Raw genomic sequence first — 18046 nt, 5'->3', positions numbered from 1 at the left:
CTTTCTTTTTTTTTTTTTTCGGTAAGCGGGCCTCTCACTGCTGTGGCCTCTCCCGTTGTGCTCACGGGCCCAGCTGCTCTGCGGCATGTGGGATCTTCCCGGACCGGGGTATGAACCCGTGTCCCCTGCATCGGCAGGCGGACTCTCAACCACTGCGCCACCAGGGAAGCCCCCCAAAGTACTTTCTAAAATGGGAATCAAAGGAGATAAGATATTTAAAATATCTATTAGTTCAACTCATCTAATCTATTAATCTAAACACATTAATGTGATCACTTCAAATCCGGAGGCCCTGGCAACTCTATCTTTGAGAAATATCACTTTACTTCTAAAGTAAAGGCACTGGACATTATTCAAGTTGTGATGATTATTTACGTGTTGAATATTTAGCCCAAGTTCAAACCAGAGGGACAAGTAATTTACAAAGCTAACTGTCACTTATTGTTAACTCTGCCCACAATACCCACTTCCCTTAAAATATCCCAACGGTTGATGTTCTAGATGCCCACAGATGATTATAGGTGTGCTGCTACTCTCCAATTGGCCCTCAGCTGGAGAGAACTCAATCCCTTAGCACTTTTGAGATTAAAAGTTAACACTACCTCTTGGTACCAACTGTTACTACAGTAACAGTGGGGTCCAAATGAAAGTCTCATTTAGAGCAACAAAATTAAGAAAGAATTACATTAAATATCTATGACTGATTTTTAAAAATAGGTCTAAATAACCAAGTCTGTCCACCAAATAAATATGGTAGCACCGTAATATTTGCTTCTTAGCCTCCTGAATTGGCTGTGTCCAGTCCTAAAAAGTTTTATCCTTTGCAATGTCATGAGGCAGAATTAGACCTATGTCAAACATATACTCTGATCATCAAGGACATCAGGAAAGGTCCCTCTATGATAAGACTAACAGGAAATTTATCCTGCTGGAAACTGGGTATTTGCAAAAGTGAGAAGAACAATAAATTCCTGTAGACAGATCCTGAGACTGAGCAGGCCCCTCCCTGCTCCTTTCCCACCAGCACTCCAGCAGATTACAAGTGACTGGTGTGGAGATGCCTAAAACACAATTTGCAAAGAAACAGAGAACGAGCCTTGAAAAGACGTTCACAGCTGCTGGGATTGGGTGAGCAGAGTAGAGTAGTAACTAACTTGGCAAACCTGAGAAAACTAAATACTAAAGCAGCCATGGTGAAATCTGAGATGCAATCTCAGATTAACACCCAATCTGATTAACACCCAAGCTTCCCAAGGGCTGCAGGATCAGTGGCACCGAGTTTTTCCAGAACTGTGAAGAGGCAGTCAGGGCACTGATCCCCTCCCAGCACTCTGTCCACCTGCTGACTGCCCCTCTCCGTCCCGGCAGACAACTCGGGGTGGGGTTATTATCTAGAAATGGTAACAAGGAGGGTCTTGCGACTAGGGGACTCCTATGCACGGTTGAGAATACAAATACAATACTGGAAATCAAAGTTTATGTATGAAATGTTGAGACTCCCAGACCTACACCCTACAGGTGGTAGGCTGAAAAGCATGCCCTGAGGAATCTGACAGTTCATGAGGGAAAAAAGGCATATATTTACAGACCCCGATATTGCGAGTTCACAGTGGAACATCCCAACGAGGGGACCCTACCATGAAGTCCATAGGGTCATTCAGCCCCTCGCACACAATCCATTTTTTCAATCAGCTTTTTTAGAAACTGGCTCTTAAATATAAACAGGTAGCCAAAGGCTCAGAGATATTTAAGGAAAGCCCCTAACATCAAAAGCAGAAAACGAGGAGGAAAAAAGGAACTCAGAAGAAACAAACTGGGCAGGGAAATGAAAACCCTGAGGCAGAGGGAGGATTGTCCTTAATATCATAAAAGATACAAGAAAAAAGACTACATCTATGAAACAAAAACAGGATGCCAGCAAAAATGAATATTGAAAAAGTAAAAAAGAACTAATGGAAATTAAAACTAGAATAGCAAAAATATTTAAAAGGTACTCAATAGATGAAAAGGTACTTAATGTCATTAGTCATAAAGGAAATACAAACTAAAACCACAATAATATATCACTACACATCCACTAGAATGACTGAAATGAAAAGGACTGCTAACTCTCTTGGTACAGCTGCGCTGGGGGAATCAGCTGTCAGGTCACGTAGACACTCAGGCAGCTTTGTGGTGAGGAACTGAGGCTTCCTGCCAACAGCCATGTGTGCTACTTTGGAAGAGGGTCTTCCAGTCGAGTCAGGCCTCCAAACCACCATGGTCGCTGCTGGCATTCTGACTCCAACCACACAACAGACTCAGGGCCAGGGTCACCCGGCTAAGCTGCTCCCAAACTCCTGACCCAAAGGGAAACGGGCAGCATCTGCCAAAGCTAAACATATGTACCCCTTACAATTCAGCTTTCAACTCCTAGGTGTACACCCAACAGAAATGTATACATACACACAACAAAAGACATGTTCAAGGGTGTTCAGAGCAACAGTGTCTATAATCATCCCAAATCAGAAACAATACCAATGTCCATCAACAACAGGATGAATAAACAGCAGTAATTCATACAACAAAACACACTCTACAAGGATAAATAAAGCACGAACTACTGCAAAGTACAGCAACATCAAGATGATATTGAGAGAAAGGCACTAGGTATAGCAGTCCACATTTCCACTTATATAGAGGTCAAAGCCAGACAAAATTAGAACAGGGCTAAAAGTCAGGACAGACCTCAGGGAGGAAGTAGTGACTGGGAGGAGGGCACAAGTGCATCTTTTAGGAGGCAGGTGATGTTCTATTTTTCCATCTGGATAGTGTTTAGAAGGGTGTCACTTTGTAAAAATTCAGTAGGCTCCAAACTAAGGATATGTACACTTTTCCATGTACATGTTGTACTTCAATAAAAGTTTATATTAAGATGATAATTAGAATTAGAAGACAGAGCCCAAGACATCTCCTAGCAAGGAGAACAAAAAGAAAGAAAAAGGAGAGAAGAGAAAAAAAAAAGATTAAAACTAGACTTGTCCAAGAGGCTGAACACCCAGATAGTACGATTTTTCAGAAAGCGAGAACCAAGAAAATAGAAGGGAAATAATCAAAATAATTCAGGAAAAATTCAAAACGAGAATGTCTGACTTCCCTGATTGACAGGGTCCACCAGGTGTAGAACCAAAAGAGATGAAAGCACCTCATCACAAACTGTCACAAAGTATTAATAAGCAGATCTCCACTCAATCTGGCAACAGCAACACTGCAAGGTTGGTACTGGTGACAAGAGGTAGCATTCCCTCACCTATTTCTTCCTTTACATCCTCCCTTCCCCACTCAGACAAATTACCATATTAAAAAACCTGCTTCTTCTCAATATTGTTTATTTCTAAGAGTTTGAAGGTGAATCCCCAACTAGCTTGCATGCCTGATGGGATGTCAGCAAACAGGAATGGGTAACAAACGGGCTCTGTGGTGACTGGGTTTTCTATCCTGCGGGGGCTCACTGCCCCAGGGATCTGCTCTGACATTGCCAAAATGTTTAATACGCCTCAGGGGAGCACAAGTTCAGAGGCCAAACTAACTAGGCATCCTTAGAATACAATCACAACGAAAGAGAAAGAACAAACTGAACAATATTACTAATGAAAGCAGAATTTTTATAATAGATGAACCCCAAGTTATAATATGTATTAATATCTATACTAATATAAGAGAAAATATTAAAAATATGAAATCAGACTACGTGGAAACATTAAATATGAAAAACTTAACAGATGGGACAAATACAGGTGAAGAATAAATTACCAAGCTAGAAAAATAAACTAAGGGATCCTACCAGAAGTCAGCATAAGAGGTTGAACAGGGAGAAGACGTGGAGGTAACACGTTTAAAAAAACCATAAGTCAAAAAAAAAAAAAAAAAACCCATAAGTCATTTTAAGAAGGCATACATATTTCAACTAAGGGTCTCTTAGCTATACAGTTGAGACAAAAATAACATACACGTAGACACATTATGGTGATATTTAAGAAAGACAAGGGGAAATTCTAAAAACTTCCAAAGGCAAAAAATAAACAATTGACAAAGCGATAAGATCAACCTCAAATTTCTCAAAAGACACAGGGGATTCAATAAGGTAGTACAGTGATACTATTAAAAATATTGAAGAAAGAGAACTTCAACCTAGAAATTTTGTATATCCAACTTATTTAAAAGTGATAGCAAACGAAAAAATATCTTTATGTATACAAGGATTCAAAGCTTTGCCACACACTGTGAAAATACTCGTGGAAAGAGTACTCCACATGTAAACTGATACAGCCACTATGGAGAACAGTATTGAGGTTCCTTAAAATACTAAACATAGAATTACCATATGACCCAGCAATCCCACTACTGGGCATATGCCCAGAGAAAACCATAATTCAAAAAGACACATGCACCCCCATGTTCATTGCAGCACTGTTTACAATAGCCAGGTCATGGAAGCAACCTAAATGCCCACTGACAGATGAATGGATAAAGAAGATGTGGTACATATATACAATGGAATATTACTCAGCCATAAGAAGGAACAAAATTGGGTCATTTGTAGTGAGGTGCATGGACCTAGAGTCTGTCATACAGAGTGAAGTAAGTCAGAAAGAGAAAAATAAATATCATATATTAACACATATATGTGGAATCTAGAAAAATGGTACAGATGAACCTGTTTGCAAGGCAGAAGTAGAGACACAGATGTACAGAACAAACATATGGACACCAAGGGGGGAAAGCAGGGGGCAGGGGGAGGGTGGAATGAATTGGGAGATTGGGACTGACATATATACACTAACATGTATAAAATAGATAACTAGTAAGAACCTGCTGTATAAAAGTAAATAAATAAAAAAAAAAGAAAAGAGTACCCCACTAAGAATTAAGAGGGAACTACAGAAAGTTGAAGTTAAGGGTGATCAAAAAGGAGAAATAGACAAATCCACAATTGGAGTTCAAGTATTCAACATTCCTTGTTCTGTAACTAACAAAACAAGTGGACAGAAAACCACTCAGGATACAGAAAACATAAAAAACACATCAACCAACATGACCTAATTGACATTCATAGAACACACTATCCAACAACATCAGAATACACACACATTTTTTTTTTTTTTTTTGCGGTACGCGGGCCTCTCACTGTTGTGGCCTCTCCCGTTGCGGAGCACAGGCTCCGGACACGCAGGCTCAGCGGCCATGGCTCATGGGGCTAGCCGCTCCGCGGCATGTGGGATCTTCCCGGACCGGGGAACGAACCCAGTGTCCCCTGCATCAGCAGGCAGACTCTCAACCACTGCGCCACCAGGGAAGCCCAGAATACACACACTTTTTAAGTGCATTTGGAATATTCAGCAAGGTAGACCAAGAAACAAACTTCAACAAACTTAAAAGAATTGGAATCGTACAAAGTAGGTTTTCTGACTACACAGAGTTAAATTAGCATTCAATACCAGAAATGTATTTGGAAAATCCTGGAAATTAAAAACGTTTTTGAATACTCCATGAATTAAAGAAGAAGTCATACGAGATGTTGGAAAATATTTTTAATTGAATGAAAATAAAAACAACATAAAACTTGTGGGATGCAGCTAAAGCAGTGCGTAGAGAATTGTAAAGTATTGAATACATCTAATATTGAATATTAGAAAAGCAAGGTCTAAATCAATGGTCTAGACTTCTGTTTTAAGAAAGTAGATAAAAAGGATCAAATTAACTCAAAGCAAGCAGAAGGAAGGAAATAATGATAGAAGCAAAAATCTATGACACTGAAAAGTGAAAGTTGAGAAGAATCACTGAAACTGTTTTTTGTTTTCTTGTAAAGACTATTCTTTCTAGAGCAGTTTTAGGTTCACAGCAAAATTGAAAGGAAGGCACAGAGATATCCCACACACATGCATAGCCTCTGCATTATCATTTGTTAAAAACTGATGGACCTATACTGACATAAAATTATCATTCAGTTCGTAATTTACATTATGGGTCACTCTTGGCAGACATTCTATAGGCTTAGACAAATGTATAATAACATATGTCCACCACTTTGGTATTGTATAGAGTACTTCCACTGACCTAAAAATCCTCTGTGTTCTCCCTAATCATTCCTCCCTTCCCCTTAACCCCTGACAACCACTGATCTTTTAACTGTTCTCATAGTTTTGACTTTTCCCAGAATGTTATATATTTGGAATCATACAGCATGTAGCCTTTTCCGATTGCTTTCTTTCACTTAGTGATATACATTAAGGGTCCTCCATGTCTTTTCATGGCTTGTTTATTTCTTGTTAGCATTGAATAATTCCATTGTCTGGATGTACTACAGTTTGTCCATTCACCTATTCAAGGACATCTTGGTTGCTTCCAAGTTTTTGTAATTATAAGTAAACCTACAAAAAAATCCGTGTGTGTATAAACATCTGTGTGTATATAAACATCCGCATAGTTCTTTTGACTTGTTAATATGTAAAAGAAACTGAATTCATAGAGGAATAAAACAAAAACAAAAACATGTACCAAAAAAGAAAACTCCAGGCCCAGATGGCTTCACTGGCAAAATCTACGAAATATTTAGGAAAAAAAAATTATACTTATCCTACACAAACACTTCAAGAAAATGCACAGAAGGCAACATGTCCCAGACCAGCACTAACTTCATACCAAAACCAGACAAAGATATTACAAGAAAATTACAGACCGATGTTACACATGAATATACACACAAAAATTCTCAACAAAATATTAGCAAATCAAATCTAGAAATATATAAAAGGTATAATACATCAAGTGGAGTTTATCACAGGAATGTAAGGCTGGTTCAACATTCAAAAATAAATGTAATTCTCCATAAAGCAGTCTAAATAAGAAAAACCATAGACCATATCAACAGATGCAAAACAATTTTGACAAAATTCAGTCTATTCAAGGTAAAGAACTCTAGGCAAACTATAAACTAAAAGAGACTTCCTCAAACTGATAAACAGTATCTAGGAAATATCTCTGCTAACATGGTTAATGATGATCGAATGTTTCCCCCCTAAGATCTGGAATAAGACAAGGATGTCAACTCTCTCTACCTAATCAACATCATACTGGATTGTCTTTGTCAGTGGAATAAGGCAAGAAAATGAATAAAAGGCTTACAGATTGGAAAGGAAGAAACAAAAATGTCTATTCTCAGACAACGTGAATATCTACATAGAAAATCCTAAAGGATCTCCAAAAAAAAAAAAAAAAACAAAAAACAGCTACTAGAACAGCTCTGTGAGAAAGTAGAATGCTGGGTACAAAGGCTTGAAAGGAGAGTAGGAAATGGGGAGTTACTGTTTAATGGGTATAGTTTTAGTTTTGCAAGATGAAAAAGTTATGAAGATCTGTTGAACAACAATGTGAATATATTTAACAAGACTTAACTGCACACTTAAATGGTTAAGATGACAAATTTTATATTATGTGGGTTTTACCACAATTAAAAAAAAAAAGCAATAGAAAGCCAGGTTTCTGTTTTAAGCATGGCCATGACTTGGTTATATTTGAATTGTAAAATGATCATTTTTGCTGTCTTTGACCCACTGATGTAATGAAATATCTGATATATGCTAATCGGTATTGATATGTTTACATTGTACTATAACAGTATTCCTGGAATAAATCTTACTTGAAAAAAAGAATCAGTTGTATTTCTATATACTAGCAAGGAACCATTGAAAAATTTTTAAAATTTAAATAACATTTGCCGGGACTTCCCTGGTGGCGCAGTGGTTAAGAAACCACCTGTCAATGCAGGGGGCACAGGTTCGAGCCCCGGTCTGGGAAGATCCCATGTGCCGCAGAGCAACTAAGCCCGTGTGCCACAACTACTGAGCCTGTGTGCTGCAACTACTGAAGCCCACACGCCTAGAGCCCACGCTCCGCAACAAAAGAGAAGCCACCACAATGAGAAGCCCACACACTGCAACAAAGAGTAGCCCCCGCTCGCCGCAACTAGAGAAAGCCCACGCGTAGCAACGACGACCCAACGCAGCCAAAAATAAATTAAAAAAAAAAAAAAAAAAAAAGTTCATAGTGAAAAATCACAAACTACAAGATGCAACAACAGAATGCCCTAAGGGAGAATTTGGTAATATGAGAACTACAAGTACCAGAACAATGTGTAAATGGGCAAAACGATTACACGCTTTTTTACAGGAATAGGAACCATAATAAAAAAAAAACCCAGTATAGACCAATATGCCTCCATCTCCCAAAGAATCGTGAATGGCTCCCTATTGCTCGCAGAGTAAAAGCTAAAGCTGGTACAAAGGCCTGTAAAGCCTGGTGACCTCTCCTACCCACCCCGACTTCACCTCCTACTATCCCCTCCCCCCACCTACTCTGCTCCAGCTACACAGTTGCCTGAGTCAGGCCTCCAGCTGAGGGCCTTTGCGCTGGTAGTTCCCTACACGTGGAATACAACGCCCCCCACCCACCGACCGCCCCCCGCCCCAGATCACATGGCCCTCCCCTTGAGTCCTCGTTCACATGTCACCCACTCATCGAGGCCTTTCCTGACCATACTGTTTGAAACTGCGACCCTGCTTACACCCTGGTATTCCCTTTCCCGTGGGCTGACTGGTGGAATTGTTTTTACACAGCATATATCATCACCCGTCATACTATATATTATACTATCTTGTTTACTGCATTCTATCCCCGATTATAATGCAGAGTCAATGAGAAAGACTGTGTCTGTTTTGATCAGTGTAGGATCCTCAGAACCCGGAACACGTACTGTCTACCACAAAGCAGGTTCTCAATAAATGTGTTGAATGAAGAAATGGGGAAATCAGAGGAAGCTGATCATTCTTGCAAGAGATGAGGTAGAATTCTCTCATTCATTCATGCATATATACATGCACGCTCAAACACTACTAAGTGTTACCTTATAATACAAGGGAGTGTCAAGGTATTCCTTTCCCTACTGTGGAAATTATTCCTTCATTTCCTAAAAAAACGACTAAAACTGACTTTTCAAAAAATAACTTAGATAAAACATTAGAACATTTTCTAAGTTATTAAAAGTACAGACAGTATAGTAAAAATCACCCTTCACAGTTCAGCTTCCTGTTCCTTATTTTTATCCTTCGTTAGAAGGCTATTATGTTCACACCATCAACCATCAATTTCTAAATATATATAGAAACTATATAGTTTGTCTTAGGGCAAACTCTTATCTCCTACTTCCTCAGTTTATGGGCTTTGAAAATATTCTATTTGATACCTATACCCTTGGATATTGTATAGAAATGCTAGAAGTAGGCATTAAAATCTACTACTCCATTCTGTGCCCAAGAATCAGCTAAGGTACATTATTTGGGAAAATAAAAGTTGATGACTATAACATGGTATTATATTATCACCTCTGTTAAATTCCAAGAGTTTTCTTATTAACTTTTACATACATGTGCATTCTGGTAAAAATATAGCTTGTGCCTCATATAAGACTTCAGAGAAACAAAACATAAAACAATATTACTGTATCCCTTTGACAAAAATCTCTGCTCATAATTCTCTTTGGTTAGCCCAGATAACAGTATTTTTTTTTTCTTACGATTAGCATTAGGACCAAGTAGGGTATTACTTCATTTTGCATAATTATAAATTTGAAATTGTGCTATATTGAGTGCACTCATAATCAGAACCTAAAATTATTCTTAGGTTTTTTCTCCCGTCCGGAAGGCTCCGGACGCGCAGGCTCAGCGGCCATGGCTCACGGTCCCAGCCGCTCCGCGGCATGTGGGATCTTCCCGGACCAGGGCACGAACCCGTGTCCCCTGCATCGGCAGGCGGACTCTCAATCACTGCGCCACCAGGGAAACCCTATTCTTACGTTTTTATCATAGGATTTTCACAATTGTTATACCAATGGTGTCTGAAATAATTTGCCATGTAATTTAGGAATAAATAAACACACATATACAATACCCATTTAAAATTCTAACTACTGTATATATGCTCTAAAGACAGTCACAGGGTATCCAAACTGTTCAAGCTGTTTGTATAAACCACAATATCTCTCTAGTATTTTTTGATTACAAAACTATTTCACCATTTGAGCCCTATTTAATAACTTTCACAGTAGATTTAGTTTTTATCAAATTCTGCCTAACACTGCCATCTAATGGTTCACCACGTGACTGCAGGCAAAGCCAATTAAACTGCTGATGTGCTCACTCAGAAAGGGAAAAATATCCTTAACATGGAAGCTTCAACAGTTCATATTATAGTTCTATAAGAATTGTTAGTAATATATGAAAAATAGAAATTATTTTGGATACTTTATTTTACAAATGTTTCAAAGATGTCACCCTCCCTACGAACTCATTATTTAGGTCTAGTCATTTTACCCTAAATTTTAATTTTGTCAAGATTTTTTTCATTCTGTTTCTCTTTAATTTTAAGTATTTATAAAGTATTTTCTGGAAGTATATACTTCAAAAATTTAAAAATATTCTTTGTTCATAAGCAAAAGCAATCATTTAGATTATATAGGGAACAAAACCTCTTTGTTTTACAAATAGTTTAATTCACTAGTATAATAATCTACTGCAGTGAATTATATTCTTGTTATTTTATATTTATTGAGTATAACTGACATGAAAGATTATATTAGTTTCAGGTGTACAACAGAAAGATTCAATACTTGTACATATTGCAAAATGATCACCACAATAAGTCTAATTAACATCCATCACCATACAAAGTTACAAAACTGCTTTTTCTTGTGATGAAACTTTTTCTTTAACTAGATTACCAGTTTATTATAAAAGGATATAACTCAGGACCAGCCAGATGGAAGAGATGCATAGGGCAAGATATAGGGAAAGGACATGGAGCTTCCATGCTCTCTCCAAGTGAGTCACTCTCAACTCTCCCTGAATCTCCGTGTGTTCACCAACCCTAAAACTCCTGATGAGAACTTTTAAGATCTATTCTCTCAGTAACTTTCAAATATGCAATACGGTATTATGAACTACAGCCACTATGCTGTATGTTAGATCCTCAGGAATTATTTATTTTTATTTTATACCTTTTGACCCGCCTTCACCCATTTTGCCACCCACCTCTGTCAATCTATCCTCTATATCTATGAGCTTTTAAAAGATATCACATGTAAGTGAGATCATACAGCGTTTGTCTTTCTCTGTCTGACTTTTTTCACTTAGCATAATGTCCTCAAGGTCTGTCCACGTTGCTGCAAATGACAGGATTTCCTTTTTATATAGCCGAATAAATATTCCGGGGTGTGTGTGTGTGTGTACACGCACCATATTTTTTTAATCTATTCATCCACTAATGAACACTTATGTCTTTGTTATTTAGAGAATAGGAGAACAAGGTTGCTATACCGCTGCTGGGCTGCACAGAACTTCCTGGGAAACACTGTCCCTCTGCTAGACTCCTATTAAAGTCTCTAGTTCTCTAAGCCTACCAGCGAATCCCACAGTAAGGAAGAGCATACGAGCAGAGATGTTCAGAGTTTCAAGGGCTTTCATGGAGATTTCACTCCTGCCACCTGCCCAATGTGTATTTCCTGGACATCCCTGCCTGGTGCTTTTCCAGCCACTGCTTGGGTATCTTCAGTGTCCGCAAGTCAGCACCTCCCAAGGGAATCACTTTGCCTCAAGACAGTGAGTGCCTCTGAGTTACCGCTTACCAAGTCCAATAACCTCCTGCAGCATCTCTGAAGTCTTAATTCACCCTTGGCCATGCCCCCCCCCCCAATTTTTAACTCCTCTTTCATACTGCAGCCCCTTTCAACAGTTGAAGACTGTTCTCCTGCCCCACCGTCTCCTCTCCAGGATCAACACTGCCTGCTCTCTCAACTGTTCCTCACATGGCAGGTCTGCATCCCCTCCCTGTTCTGATGCGGACGAGGACCACCAGAGCCGTGCTTATTGCCCTGTCATACTACCTGCAGCATCCATGAGCACATCAGTGTCAACTGGTAGTCACATCACAATGCCATCTCACAGGCTTCCCTTAGCCTTCCCAGACACACGACTACCGAAACAACAATCCTGCCGTTCAGTGACGCTGCAGTTGATTGTTTAGGCTAAAGAGAAAGACCTGATGTTCTCTCTCTTCAGTGTTTTATATGTCGATCACAGAGCCCATAACTTGCTAAACCAGTTAATGTATTACAGCTCTTGGTCTTTGAAGGCGACTGCTAGCAGTTCCCCTCAGACCCATTCTCCCTTGTCTCCAGGGACTTGGCTCCCTCGCTAGAGCTAGTTTCCCAGCCTCCCCTATGATTAGGTGTGGCCACATGACCAAGCTCCTGCCAATGGTGTATGAGCAGCAGTGACATTTACAACTTCCAAAGTACCTGGTGAAAGAGCAACCCCTTATCCTGGACTTCCCTTCTGATTCCTCCCCATTGCTAGAAATGGAAACCTTGGAGGGCACATGGTGAGGATGACAGAGCTGCCCTACCAGCTGGGTCCCAATGACTTCCTAGAACAGAGCCCACCTGCCCACCAGGGATGTTACAAAAGAGAAACAGACACCTGTGTTCTCTGAGCCACTGTGTTCCGGGGTTTCTTTGCTTACTATTATTAAAATATCTCCCAAAGTGTTTGTAATTTGCAAATTTCATTTGCAAACATGCTACATTTTCAAGGCAATCATTGATACATATTAATCAGGTCCAGCAGGGAATAAGAACACTACAGAAAGGTAAATGTTCTTTCATTTTCATATTATTGCAATAATAGAGACAAACAATTTCCAGAGCATGAGAAGGAAGCACTTGTAAGTGGAAGGCTCTGAAGTGAGCCAATTCTGGGATACAGCTTGTTTCTGTTCACCCTGCTTTACACCCTCCCGGATGAAGGAAAGGTGTTGAGGACTGGAGATAAATACTCTTCAGATTAAGTCATTGCGGAAAGTCTCTAAAGGACAAGTGGATTTTACTGAGGAAAATCTATTCTACCCTATCTTAACATTTAAAAATTTAAAGCATTTCAATTCATCCTTATCATGAGAATAATAAATGGGTGGACCTAAAACCATGCCCCAAAACTTCCTCACATCAAAGGAAACAAGCAGAGCAAGAAGGCAGCCTATGGAATAAGAGAAAATATTGGCAAATCATAGTATCTGATAAAGGGTCATTACCCAGAAAATATAAAGAACTCCTACGTGTTAACAACAACAACAAAAACTGATTTAAAAATGCGCAAAGGACCCGAATAGACACTTCTGTAAAGAAGATGTATAAATGGCCAACAAGCACATGAAAACTCGCTCAATGCCAATAATCATCAGGGAAATGGAAATCAAAACCACAATGAGATACCATCTCAAACTCATTAGGATGGCTACTATCAAAACAAAAAACAGAAAAAAGTGTTGGCAAGGATGTGGAGAAACTGGAACCCTTGTGCACTGCTGCTGAGAATGCAATATGGTACAGCTCTATGGAAAATAGTACGGTGGTCCCTTAAAAAATTAAAAATAGAATTACCACATGACCCAGCGATTCCACTTCTGGATATATACCCAAAAGAACTGAAGGAGGGTCTCAAAGAGATATCTGTACATCTATTAGTCACAATAGCCAAAAGGTGGAAGCAAGCCAAGTATCCATCAGCAGATGAATGGATAAATAAAATGTAATATATACATACAACTGAATATTATTCATCCTTAAAGAGGAAGGACATTCTGACACATGCTACAACATGGACGGACCTTGAGGACATTATACTAAGTGAAATCAGCCAATCACAAAAGACAAATATTGTACGATTCCACTTACATGAGGTATATAGGGTAGGCAAATTCACTGACGGAAAATAGAATGGTGGTTGCCAGGTGCGGGAGGGAAGGATGGCAGTTGCTCAACGAGCACGGAGTTTCAGTTTGGGAAGAGGAAAGAAGTTCTGGAGACTGGCTGCGCAACAATGCGAACGTACTTCCAACACTACCGAGCTGTACCTTAAAAATGGTTACGACAGTACATTTCATGTGTGTACATTTTACTACAATTAAAAAACATTTAAACCATATCAAATTTGTTCTAAGGCCACCTTTATGTTTAACTCTTAGTAGAACATCAGGCACAAATAACATTTAAAGTGGAATCTTCTCAAGGCCCTAGCCCAGGAATACACAGTCCTACAGAGGAAAACACTTTCCTAAAAACGACAGAATGCTTCCCATGAAGGCAGAAATGGTCTCTAAGCCAAAACGTTTTAGAGGAATAAGGATATGTCTACTACATAATTCTGCATAATATAGAAATATTGAGAAATTAACATTAAAATATATGTACCATCTTCTACCAATTAACAGCTTTTAAAACATTGATTTCAATCTCAACAAGACTTCAAATCGGGTCAAGGTGAAGAGCTCCACGACCCGCTGTCACCTGTAGGTGGCAGTAAAAGCACAGTGTTTATGTCAAAACAACCTTGGATGTCGATCAGTATAGAACAGTGGAAAACATACATGAGCTTACACATGAGTGTAAGTCCTCCTGCATGAAATAAATTGTATTAACTTTTCTTATACATCAAATATTTATCTTGCCGAAATACCTTCACCCTAGGGCCTCTCCTCCACCAACTCTAATCTATCTCTTGTCTCACTCTTTTGCTTGATATTGTCTTTGTGATCATATCTATTTAGAAACATTAGGCGTTCATTTTGGGGGGACACCGTATAGTTTTCTTTTCTTTAGAAAAAGAAGCACACAAACACTTGTCAAATCAAAAAGCCTATTTACTGAGGGTCTACTGTGTGTGAAGCACTATGCTAGGTGCTCTGATACATGTGAAGACGAATGCACCAGGTCCTTGTCAACAAGACAGACACAAAATATGAAGAATAATACAGGAGATGAGAGTACGATCAAGGGATGAATAAAAACACAACTGTAAAAGAGAGAGCCATGGAAACCTCCAACTCCCAACTCTAAAAACCTAGGATTACTGATCCCCAAATAAAGAACTACATTAACATTAGAAGAATAAATCCTCCACTAGAGGCAAGGCTGAAGCCAAGGATCTATGTCCCTCCGTCCAAATGCACACCAGCAGGCCGCCCTGCAGGTCTCTGAGGGTGGTACTACCCACCCACTTCCTTTCCTTTTCTGTTAAGATACTATACAGATAGCACGGCTTGTTGATGGCAAGAGGCCATATGAGTTAAAAGCCATAAACTTCTCGTAAAGAATATCCATATGAAAAGCATTAGCAATAAGGAGATACCATGGTTGCAAAAATGCAACTGATTTGTCACTGGAGCTAGACTAATTTTTAAGCATTAAGAGGGAGAGTTCTGGTAAACAACAATTCTGAGTAACGCAGATGAGTACAGATTTATTACCAAGGAAACAAAGAGCCCGCACAATTTTTATGTCTTCCTCTGCAGGCTGATTATAATGTCTCAAGGAGGTTCTCCACCACGAAGAACAACAGCTCTCCTGAGAGAGTGGCGGAGGGCAAGTGACAGAGTGGGCAGCCTTGCAGGCTTAGGAGCTGGGCAGCCCTGGACCCGGCCCATCCTCACAGCTGCACTTCCTGCTTGCCACTTACAAAAGTAATGGTTAAAGGAAAAAGGAAAAAGCAGATAGGAAAATTAGTTGGAACAATCTAACAGTCTACTAGAAATGTTTGTTTAAATGTCTAAAGAATAAATAATATCAAATATGTTAAGAAGATTAAGTTGACTTAAAGATAAATTTTTTTTTTTTTTTTTTGCGGTACGCGGGCCTCTCACTGCTGTGGCCTCTCCCGCCGCAGAGCACAGCCTCCGGACGCGCAGGCTCAGCGGCCATGGCTCATGAGCCCAGCCGCTCCGTGGCATGTGGGATCCTCCCGGGCCAGGGCACGAACCCGTGTCCCCTGCATCGGCAGGCAGACTCTCAACCACTGCGCCACCAGGGAAGCCCAAGATAAATTTTAAATAAGATTTAAAACATATACACTTAGGTGAACAACAAGGTCGTACTGTAGAGCACAGGGAACTATATTCAATATCCTGTAATAAACCATAATGGAAAAGAATATGAAAAAGAATATATAAATACATAATTGAATCACTTTGCTGTACACCAGAAGCTGACATTGTAAATCAACTATACTTCAATTAAAAAATTAAAAAAAAATACCCACTAAAGAAATCAACACAATAAAGGATATGAAAGGAAGGCAACGGCCAGGAATTAATGGGAACCCCACAGGGTTCTGGGTTCTCTGAGTTTCAAGTAGGACCCAAATACCAACAAACACATTCAAGGCTCCCTGCAATGAGGTCTGACTAAATGACTCCTGGACACATTTGGGGTTCCACCCAGAAGCTGTGAGGGCACAGAGGCCCAAGTACTATCCTACGTCTCTCATCTCCAGTCCTACAAAAATTCAAAAGGAGACAATGATAAAGTACTCACTGCAGTGGGAAGAGTTCCTTAGAAACTGTATAATGCCAGAGGTGGGAAGCCCTTCAAGAAAGCCTCATCCAAATTCCCCTTTCTTCCAGCTGGGAAGAGTCATGATCAGAGAAAATTAACTTTTAAAAACAATAACTCAGCTAATTAATGAGTAGCATAGACAGACCTCTTGCACTGTTATTCACTCCCAGTCTGAAAATTCCCAGGAAAAATATGCTGCAAAGAAAAAAAAGGTATTTCAGGCAGGAGAGAGACAATGAGAACTAGTACTTGGTGTCTAAAACATGTGCTTTGCACAAGCTATAAGAATGAGATGATTCACAGATAAGAAGAGATGATTCATAGATAAGAACAGATGATTCACAGATGAGATGAGACTCAAGGTGTTTAAAAAAAATTACTCATGGAAACAGCTTAGAAGAAGCAGATAGCCTCAAACCCAGTTTTGCCAACGCAAAGCCTAAGCTTTTTTAAAGAAACCTCTTTCATACAAAATGTAACACTCATACAGAAAAACCCAGCATGCTGGAAAAATCCACTTGCTTCTTTTCTCTTCTCCACCCTGCTCTGTTCCTGAGGCTGAGGGTACAGATTCCACCCAAAGGCTCAAGGGCCCCCTGGCTTCTGCTGAGTTCTGCTAGTGCCTCAGAGGACATCTGGGCAAGGAGGAGCCTGAGGCCAGGGTACTTACTCCCCTTGTTCCTTGTTACTTCACACTTACTGTTTCCAAGGCAGCTGACTCTCCAGGGGTGACCCCTCCAGGTTCTAGTAACCTCTCCCTTCCTTAATCTCTTTGGGCCTAAAGGTGGTGGGCACAACAAGGAAACGGTCCTGCCAAAGGTCCCCCTTTTGTCACTAGGTTCCATTCTTGTCATTAGATCTTTATACATAAGCCCTTGAATTATTCTAGTTTAAGTGTGCTATCTGTTTTCTCTTGAGACCCTTATAGATACAAGGGCAAAACAAAAATAGATTAATGAATTATCACACAACAAACACTAAAATAATTAGCACTCAGGTCAACAAACAGAACTTCCCAGCATCCTGGGAGCTCTCCCGTGTGCCCTACGTATTACATGCTCCCGCAACCCTATGCGCGAATCCCTAAACTCTTTATTTCAGTTTGGTCTGCTTTCTGAAATTCATATAAATGGAATCGTACAATATGAATTCCTTCACGTCTGGCTCTTTTCACTTAACAACATACGCACGAGATTCGCCTGTGTTGTTCCATGCGTCTTCTATGTGATTCATTTGGATTGTGAAAAGCAGTCAACTGCTTGTCGACACAACTGATCTATCCACTCTACAGTTGCTGAACATGTGGGTTGTCCCTAATTTGGAGTGATTAGAAATCATGCTACTGTGAACATTCCTATCTCTAACTCCTGGTGCACAGGAACACGCATTTCTACCTAGGAGTGGAATGTGAGTCATAGGGTGTATGCATCTTCATTTTAGTACTTAATATCCAACTGTTTTCCAAATTTAAGCTCCGACCAGCCAGGCGCAAGAGTTCCTGGTTGCTCTGTACCCTCACCAACACTTTTCTTTTTTTTTTAAGTAGATCTTTATTGGAGTATAATTGCT

At 39.7% G+C, this 18046-nt stretch overlaps 1 protein-coding gene across 1 annotated transcript in view; it reads right to left on the bottom strand.

Moving 5' to 3' along the window:
• The window catches only part of UBAC2 (UBA domain containing 2), a 286963-nt gene that overhangs the window by 227191 nt on the left and 41726 nt on the right, over window positions 1-18046 (bottom strand). The window lies entirely within an intron of this gene.

This window comes from Phocoena sinus, chromosome 18 (genome assembly GCF_008692025.1).
Source record: "Phocoena sinus isolate mPhoSin1 chromosome 18, mPhoSin1.pri, whole genome shotgun sequence".
Lineage (NCBI taxonomy): Eukaryota > Metazoa > Chordata > Mammalia > Artiodactyla > Phocoenidae > Phocoena > Phocoena sinus.
This window is presented reverse-complemented; position numbering and strand designations above follow the sequence as displayed.